This window comes from Sinocyclocheilus rhinocerous, unplaced genomic scaffold (assembly GCF_001515625.1).
Source record: "Sinocyclocheilus rhinocerous isolate Xijiao unplaced genomic scaffold, SAMN03320098_v1.1 scaffold24, whole genome shotgun sequence".
Taxonomy (NCBI): Eukaryota; Metazoa; Chordata; class Actinopteri; order Cypriniformes; family Cyprinidae; genus Sinocyclocheilus; species Sinocyclocheilus rhinocerous.
The window spans coordinates 1,376,465-1,386,929 of NW_015647124.1; the positions used below are offsets into that span (position 1 = coordinate 1,376,465).

Sequence of the window (10,465 nt, forward strand, 5' to 3'; positions counted from 1 at the left end):
CCATACTATATACGGTGAATAACTGTAATTACATTTAATTTAATTTTACAGTAAAATACTGTTAAAAATACGGTTTTTGGAAGTGAAACAGAAAAAGTCATCGTATAATTTACAGTGACAAACTGTAAATTGACACTCCCAGAATTCCCTACATGACACTTCATATTTGATGTTTTTTTTTGTTGAAATAACATGTTTCTTCTTAGTTTTTTCGGGTTCGGGGTTTGTTCAAATGCTTAACTGTAAGTACAAGAAAATGAGTAATAGTATTAAAAAACACGCTATATAATAAAAACAAATGCGGTAAATTAATTGAAAATGAGTAATAGGCTTTAGATTGCTTCTTTTAGATTAAGTTCTTTTATCCACCAATGCTGAACAGGGATTGCAAAATATATTTTCACCACCCAGTACATGATACGGAAGAACACACAAAGTTCCCTGCGCATGCATGTAGAGTGAAGATGGCTGTGGAATAGATGTTTATATGCTTCCTGCAGTACTGAGCTCACCTTTAGCCTCGAGAGAGGCCTGTATGAGGACACGCCTCTCCTGAGGAACATCTGTGGGACAGAGACAGAAATAAAGACAGAAAAAAGGACAGAAGAGCAAGAGTGACAATCGAAGCGCAACAGCTAGTGTGCCAGCACGTCATATCCTGGGTCTATATTTACCAGCCTTTGGTGCAGACCAAGCCTGTCTCTCAGTCACAAGTGCCAAAATGCATCAACTGACAGGAAACAGGTTTATTATTATAATCATCACAAACAATAGCCACACAAATGCTAACATCATATTCAACACTGAAGAAGAACTGAATGATCAAGATAATAAAATGAATAAAAATGGCAAATTCTAAATATTATTTATACTTCACCCTGAACCATAAACCATACCATGTTTTTCTGTGGAATACAAAAGGAGAAGTGTTGAAGTACTGGCCACTATTTAATAGGGATCTGGGCTGTCAAGGTTAAAAATGAACTATGACTTATATGGTTGTCTATATGACCTATATTCTATGTTTTCAAAAAGCTTTGTGTGATGAGCAGACTGAAATTTAAGTCTTCATTATTAGTGAAGTTGCAATTTTCTTTTCTTCTCTGTTGTGACATACACTACTGATCAAAGGTTTGGAATAATTATGATTTTAATAAATACATTTTTAAAATAAATCTCTTATGCTCACCAAGTCTGCATTTATTTAATTAGAAATACCGTAAAAACAGTACTTTTGTAAAATATTATTTAGATTTAAAATAACTGTTTTCTATTTAAATATATTTTAAAATGTAATTTATTCATGTGATGCAAAGCTGAATTTTCAGCACCATTACTCCAGTCTTCAGTGTCGCACGATCCTTCAGAATTCATTCTAATATGCTGATTTGCTCAAGAAACATTTCTTAACATTAGCAATGATGAAAACAGTTTTTGCTGCTTAATAATGATGTGGAAACCATGCTGACATTCAAAAGTTTGGGTATGTGGGATTAAATGAATAAATAAATCAATCAACACTTTTATTCAGCAAGGATGCATTAAAAATGACAGTGAAGACATTTATAATATTACAAAATATTTATGTTTCAAATAAATGCTGTTCTTTTGAACTTTCTCTTCATCAAAGAATCCTGAAAAAAAATGTATCACAGTTTCTGCAAAAAAATATTAATCAGTAGCAAAAACTCTTTCAACATTAATAATAATAAGAACCATTATTAATAATTTAACACTAATAATAGCTGCTAATAATGAAGCACTAAATCAGCATATTAGAATGATTCTGATTTAATCAGTTCCCGATTGTCCATCTTCAACTGATTGACCTTGATAGCCTCGGTCCCCATTCACTTTCACTATATGCAAAAGAGCGTCCAGTACATTCTTTAACATTTCTCCTTTTGTGTTTCACAGAAGTCATGCAGGTTTCTAAACAACATGAGTGTGAGTACCCTAAATGATGACAGAACTTTCATTTGTGGCTGAACTATCCCTTTAAAACGCTTTAAGGCAAAGGGAGCGATGAAATCCCCAGCCTTAAATGTATGCCATCCTTTTGTGAGATATATTTAGATGATCTGAATGCGCTGGCCATCAGAGACAGCCACACAACCTGTAGAAGTCATTGTACAAGTAGGCTAACTAAGAGAAAAAGAGAAAGAAGCAGTGGATGTATAGGGAGAAGCCAATAAAGCAGGAACTGGCATTGTGAGACGCAGACTGAGCAATTAAAGAAAACTTCCTTTTTCCGATCAAAACTGCAGAGATGCTAAAGGTCAATGTCTTGCAGCTGCTCTGTTTTATAGAGTTTTACAGAACTGGACAACTTTACTGTGACAAACACTTGACCCTGATGATGTTTAACAAGTGCATTTGAGATAGCTACGCCGGGGAGTGTCTCAACAGGAAGAGACCACATCCTAGCTGAGAACAATACAAAAGCACACTTCTGTATGCAAAATCCAACTAATGCGCCACACTGAAACACTATTTTAATGCACACTGCTCATATATAAACGCTATTTGTTACTTATTGAACAGTCAAGCCAATTCACTACGTTTTACACGTCAAAGTGACAACAAAGAGTATTTCCGTACCCAGAAACCAAGTTTTGGACATACCTGCGTGTTCAGAGAGAGAGGCATCGCGCTTCTGGGTCGGTGGTTGGTCCGAATCTTAGAGTAAAAATCCACCATGCCTTTGTTTAGATCAGTCAATACAGCTGATCAGACAACATCAAACTCTAAATTATCCAACAGTGAGCATCATGGTGAACAGGCTGACCCTGAGTCGCACACACACAACATATACACCCTCTGCGTCTGCAGCCGATGATGCCACTAATGAACATCTGTCTTGAAGTGCTACTCTGCTAGAGTGAAAGGGGGAGGGGGCAGATACATAGAACAGACGGATGGAGAGACACAGAGGCAGACATGAGCGACTGAATACATAAAGATGCAGAGACAACGGGTCAGAAAAGAAGTGTTGACACTGAGAAGGTGTGCAATTGCTTGATTTCAGGTATCTTTGCAAACATAAAAGTCTTATATACTCTCAAGTCTAAATTGTCTAAGTTCCCCTTTTTCCTCATCGAAACAGAACCTACACCAGTCAAAGTCACTGACTTGAGTACATTTCCTCAAAATTACACATTTTGACCGTAACACCTCAGACAGCCGAAAAAAGCATGCTTGCATGCTTCCTCAATAAACAATACAGGATTGCTCAGAGGTCGGTCTTTTATAACTCAGTTTAAAGTGAACGTGAATTCATAACTGACCTTGTTTTCTTAAAGGGATAGTTCACCCAAAAATTTAAATTTGATGTTTATCTGCTTACCCCCAGGGCATCCAAGATGTAGGTGACTTTGTTTCTTCAGTAGAACACAAACGAAGATTTTTAACTCAAACCGTTGCAGTCTGTCAGTCATATAATGGAAGTGAATGGGAATCACGGCTTTGACTCCCAATTGAGATTGTAGATAGAGTGTTAATGGTCCATTTGAGAGATGGGTGGTGGTAATGCACTTATAAGTCTGCGATCGCCGTAAAGCAAGAAGAAGAAGAAGCCGGCTGTCGAGGACGCGCTCAGGACAGTTCAGACTGTTCAGACATTGAAGTGCATCAGAGGTAAAAAACGATATAAATACTGTTCAGTTTCTTGCACAGATCGTTTCATGTCTTTACACATCAGTGTATCGTCACGAGCCACAGGGTTTAATTTGGTTTTGTTTGTGTTTCTTTTTACTCCCAAAGCCGTGATTCCCATCCACTTACATTATAAGACTGATAGACGGCAACGGTTTGAGTTAAAAATCTTTGTTTGTGTTCTACTGAAGAAACAAAGTCACCTACATCTTGGATGCCCTGGGGGTAAGCAGATAAACATCAAATTTTAATTTTTGGTTGAACTATCCCTTTAAAACATGTTCCCGGTCTTATTCATTGGTGCATGCTGTTCTAAAGAAATAAAGTCTTTATCTTTCTTAAAAAATTTATTAACTTTAAACACATTTCCTTTCCTAATGATTTCATGGGCGATTATGTTACCAATGGCCAAATAGAAATTCAGGTGTTATTTATATATACAATCAATTCCCAACGGATGAATTCAAGTCTCACCATGCAATTTGTTTTTTTTTGTTGAATATCCTCTTTCACTTGTAAATATGTCTCAGTATTATGGAAGTAAAATGGGATAATAACATCAATTTCTGACGACCTAATCAGTTTTCTCCAGGATATTTAAACAGATGTAATTCTTGACATGTATTAGGAGTTCATAGCTATAAAAGAAATAGTTTTAGTTAAGATAATTTGTTCTTGCAAAAGAAAAAAGAAAAATGAAAGTCAGATTTCTGACTTTTGATTGTAGATTTTAGTATCTTGAGATACTGTTATAGTTTTTATAAATATTTTCAATTAGCTTTTATTGTTATATATATATTTTTCATTTTAAATTTTTTTTATAGTTTTAGTCATTTTTGGTGCATCTTTGTCAATTTTTTTATATATATGTCTATATCACTGTAAAAAATAAGTGTGATTTTCACTGTAACATTTTGTAAAAACGCTATGGAAAAAAACGAACCAGATCTAACTAGATATTTAATGTAATTTTACAGTAAAATGCTATCAATTTCACAGTTTTTAGAAGTAAAAAACAAACAAATCAATGTATAATTTACAGTCAAAAACATGTTTCTTGATAGTTTTTGTTATCAGTTATCATTTGTGACCCTGGAGCACAAAAGCAGTCTTAAGTCGCTGGGGTATATTTGTAGCAATAGCCAAAAATACATCGTAGGGGTCAAAATTATCGATTTTTCTTTAATGCCAAAAATCATTAGGATATTAAGTAAAGATCATGTTCCATGAAGATATTTTGTAAATTTCCTACCATAAATATATTAATACTTAATTTTTGATTAGTAATATGCATTGCTAAGAACTTCATTTGGACAACTTTAAAGATGATTTTCTCAATATTTAGATTTTTTTGCACCCTCAGATTCCAGATTTTCAAATAGTTGTATCTCGGCCAAATATAAGTCCTATCCTAACAAACCATACGTCAATGGAAAGCGTATTTATTCAGCTTTCAGATGATGTACAAATCTCAATTTTGAAAATTTGACACTTATGACTGGTTTTGTGGTCCAGGGTCACATTTGAGTTTTATGTTACATCTTCTGTTGTTTAATGAATGTTTATTGCATTATTTAAGTGTCATTTGTGTTACCATGATGGTGTTTTTTGTTTGCATGAATGACCCTGTGCATCTGTATACTACTATATACTTCAGCTTGTGGAATAGCTGCTTATGATGACCTTCTGCATTATTCTTCATGTGGCTTCCTCTTTTACCACCGTCATTTTTATGGTGGTTGTCAGTATATGTTAAAGGATAGGAAACAGATTTTAGTAGCAGTGTGCATTGTTGAATTTACTGGTTACAAAATGAAATTTTCTTGTTTTGTAAATTACAATGGGTAAATTTCACAGGTTGTTCTGTAAATATGTTTACATTTTTACTGTATTTTTTTTACAAAATTATTCCAGAAACCTGCTTTTTTTTTTTTACAGTGTAGTTTTTATTCATTTTCAGTTTTAGTTATTTTAGTTAGCATTTATAGTAACAATTGTTTGAGGTTTTAGTTTTAATTATCTATAATAACCCTGATCTGAGCACGTTTTGAGACAATGTTGAGATCTCTTCTTAAATTCATGTAAAATTACTGGAGAATTTTACTCAGGATAAAATCAGAGAAGCAGGAGACTTATGCATTTCCAATAACTTCACCAGAGTTACTAAAGAAATCTCAAGATGTTTCTTTCCTATGTGTTTTATTCTATACAGTTTAGTGTGTTTTAGAGTAAAAATTAAAGCCACAATGAAACGGAAATAGCAACAGATCTTTTCTACCATAATATAATATATAGATCTATAACATGCATTCACAATAGATAGGGTGAATTTTCTTTTCATGCCGAGTTTAACATTATATTAAGATTCAAGTAACTCAACACAGATATACAACTTTAGAAAACTGTAAAGCAATGTGTATTTTAAATGCCATGATGTGGTAGCATGATCAAATTCAGAGGACAAGGGCCACTGTGTTGAGCTGTGACATCTGATAAACAACTGTGAATGTTTAGCAATGTTTAAAGCAGGAAATATGTTTAGGATGAGCAGGGGGAAGTTCTCAACAATTTCACATCCAAGCAGTCTGACAAGCATGACAACAACTGACAACAGCTTCCCTGCCTGAAATCCAATCTGTCTTTGCAAATTTTAAATAACACTATTTTCCCTGTCTGTGGTTGTGAAGACACAGAGACCCTAAAGTTTGGATATCACACCTACGATCAAACTCTCTTTCCTCCTTCTAATGATGGACGTGGATAAGTGACAAAGGCCAGGCATATACAGTTCCTGGAACAAGCCTAAGTAAAAATGCACAAGCCTGTATTAGGGATTATTATTCACAAGAAGTTTTGTTATTCAAATCTTTAACATGGCAGCCTACAGCTATATGACCTGGATATTACCAAGTCGAGCTAAATAAAAACACGGAAAACTTAGATGAACAAACTTTCATTTAGAACTCCATCTAGAAACATTAGCAAGGGGCCCAGATTACACACCAAAAATGAGCAGGAATGACATGAGTTAATGTGTAACGCAATGTTCTGTACTATTTATAGCACTCTGCAATTTCATTTTTTACCCTGAGGGAATCCTTGCATTTGACTGATTCTCTCCTTAAGCATCAATGCTATGAAATCCAGTGTGATTCTGTGTCCAGGCCATAAATTAGAATGTGAACAACAGCCTAGTTGTCCTTAAGTTCTTTACACACACACACACACACACACAACACACACACATAATTTTACAGGCGCTATACCACCCTTATGATTATTACCACATAAACGCAATTAAAATCAGGGTGTAGACAAAACTAGGAGCAATTGGTATGTTTTCATGGTTTAAGTCACAGTCTGTATGCCTTGTTGCATTTCTGGTCACATGATAATTCATAAAGTTTGTATAACTATCCTTTGTGCATTTTTATGCAGTTCATTATTTACTGCAAACCGATAATGGCATGTGTGTCAACTTTTTCAAAAAAGTTCTGTGGCACTGTGAAAACATGACTCTTTTTGTTTGAGCATCCCAACCAGCAGATACAGCCAATCATTTAACCAGTGGTGTGAGTTTGGGGGCGGGACTATCTATTAGTTTGATCAATGAAAGACAGGGGGAGTGGTCTGGAAACCTGTTTGGACACAGTCAATACAGCAATGACTGCATATAGATATGACATGCACATAAGTAATACTCTCTGTGTAATTATGATCATTTATGACTAATGGTAATACTAGGTGTATTTGACTTTCTTCTTTCAGACGAATACAATCGGAGTTATGTTAAAAAATGTCCTGGCTCTTCCAAGCTTTATAATGACAGCGAATGGTGGTCAAGATTTTGAAGCAAAATAAAGCGCAGCAATCCATCATAAAAAGTATTCCACACAGCTCCGGGGGGTTAATAAAGGCCTTCTGAAGTGAATCGATGAATTTGTGTAAGAAAAATATCCATATTTAAAACTTTATAAAACGTAATCTCTAGCTTCCGCTAACTGTGGCGTGGCGTTCCAGCGGATGACATAGGCATAGCGAAGCTCCTCGTTTGCACATTTTACCACTATATATTTTGAAATGCAAGAGTCGTTTAGACATGTTGCATCAGATTTTATATCAAACGCCATGAGAAGACGGGTGGAATGTAGCAGCATTTTAGATAGAAACATCATGTCTGTCTAACAAAGCAATAGCCAAGGAATTCACAGCTATAATGAATTGAGAAAGAAGTGATTGTAGGGTGCACAGAGGGGACAGCATGCTGCTGATTACTTAACCAAATTACTTATCAACCAATGAAATTGAGGCTGGAGAATCAGCAGCTTGAACTCCTACCTCTCTTTTCAAACACACACACACACACACACACACACGTCTGGCTCACTATCCTTGTAGGGACTCACACACACACACACACACACACGTCTGGTTCACTATCCTTGTAGGGACTCTCCATAGGCATAATGGTTTTTATACTGTACAAACTGTATTTTCTATCGCCCTACACCAACCCTACACCTAAACCTACCCCTCACAGAAAAATCTCAAAAAAAAAAAAAAAACTAATTCTGTATGATGTATAAGCTTCTGTACCCATGGGGACCTCAATTTAGGTCTCCAAGGTGACACATGTCCCCATGTGTTGGTGTGTATTCAGGTTTAAGTCCCCACCAGTGTAGAAAAACATGTACACACACACACACTTTTACAGAGGGGCCATTCAGGGGACTAAGCAGCTCCCCCTCGGTGTTACATCACCAATCATGGCCTGGAATCCTGGATTACCTCATTGAAAACTTAAGGTCTGAGAGCTCATATCACACTATATCTGCACATCATCACTCAGGTACCTTTTCTTCTCCCTCTCTCAAACATATGTGCACATTTATATACTATAGTAACTGCAACAACCTTAAAATAGACCTCTGTAGGACACTTGACACAAACTCAGCAAGAATAATGAATGTGTTTTTGCTAATTAAAACCTCATCACCACAATTCTAGGATGTTGTGGTGATTATCTATGCCGTTGTGTTCTGGGTGGTTTCTACTGGGGTTATTGGTAGATATTTATGATATTTTGGTCCCTCCTTCAATGCAAGGTCTTTTTTTAGTCTGTTTTTTTAAATGTATTTTATTGTCAGCCAGACGAGAATCTTAAGCACTGCATGATCTTGCTGAAGTTTCACATCCTGTTCTAAGAAGCGTGAAAAACTCTTACACCATGAGTGAGGTGACTGTAAGTTCAACACTTAACCTCGGACTTCCCACTTGACTGAACAAATAATTTATCCAGTCATTTATGATAAGGATTTAAAAAAAAACAATTCCATATAAATAACAAGGAACACTTTCTAGTCAATTAATCATTGCTGTGCATGACTATACTTTTTCTATAGCTTTTTTAAATGACCTGATATTTCCAAACAATCAAACTTTTCAAACCTCTTTGGTTTTTATGTGATCATGGTGACATCATGTTTAGTCACATGACACACAAGAGCCAATGAATTTTGATATTATTGATTTGGACACTGTGTACATGAGTTGATCAATGTTTTCAATTTGATTTGAGAATTAATAACTTTGGATTACTTTTACACTTCCTTCCTGAAACTTTAATGCTTCCTGAAATCCCTCTGACTATTATTGCCCAGAAAAAAAAGAAAAAAAATTTTTTTTTCAAAAAATATTTTTCACTTTTGGATTGGATTTAATTCTCCAATAGCAAAACCAAAACTTCCCCTATTCAGACCTGGAATCCCACAGAATGTTCAAATACATACAATGCACAGTGTAAAAGAGATCCGAGAACTCGAATGCTGCTCTCAATCTACCAGCTGAGGAAGTTTAGTTGTGTTTTTTAACCTTTTGAAACTACTTTCCATTAGCAGTGAAGCTGATATATAAAATAAAATATATAATATAATATAATATCCATTTTTCCAGGGCATTTCCCTGCCTTTGGCCCAAACATGCTCCAACATCCCATGTCCCTACAAGTGATTTGGCAAATAGATAGATTGATAAAATTATATTATACAAGTCTTTCACCATGTTTAATCAGTTTTTGGCAAATAAAAAGATCTGCGGTGTGACAAATTTATTAATACATATATTATATGTAATCTCTTGAGAAACTATAAAAATGAAACAATAATTAGATAATTAAAGATAAACAAAAACATTTCAAATAGTTTTAAATGGAGTACACCATGCCACACTGCAAAACAGTGCTGGCATTGCTTGAATCTTCATGGCAGCTGCCAAATTATAGCATGCAGACCATCCAACAAGCAAGTTCTTCTCCTGTGGCGTCAAAACAAACTGGTGGAAGAGGAACTTCCCATATTTTGTTGAATGGAGAAAGGCAGGATAGTTAAGATCCGGCATGCTGAAAGGAGCTGGAAAAGCAACAAATGGCTCAAAACTCTACTAGTTGTCTCCAATTTATTTGGTCAAGAATGAACCCATATTAATTCCAATGTCTGTATAGTAGTATAATAATCTCATGAGCAACTGGAGGAGGGGAGTAGCTAAACATTTGTTTCAAACAGGCACGTGCACACATAGACATCAAAGGGGGCTTGAGCAGCTGCCATTTTTCTTCCTCGAAAGAAAGTGCCCTTTTTTCTGGGGAGTATTTTTTATTTTTTTTTAAATAAATGAATATATGTATATATGTGTGCGTGTGTGTTTCTGTTTGCGCACAGCTTTCCCTGTCAAACAAATAAAAAATCAAAATATCAGGTTGGGTCGTGAAATGTTGAGACTCTGTCGAGTTCCGATGCCTTTCTCCCCTCCGCAT

At 35.4% G+C, this 10,465-nt stretch overlaps 1 protein-coding gene across 2 annotated transcripts in view; it reads right to left on the reverse strand.

Moving 5' to 3' along the window:
• arhgap27 (Rho GTPase activating protein 27) overlaps positions 1–10,465 on the reverse strand; it is a 35,001-nt gene that overhangs the window by 15,322 nt on the left and 9,214 nt on the right. The window lies entirely within an intron of this gene.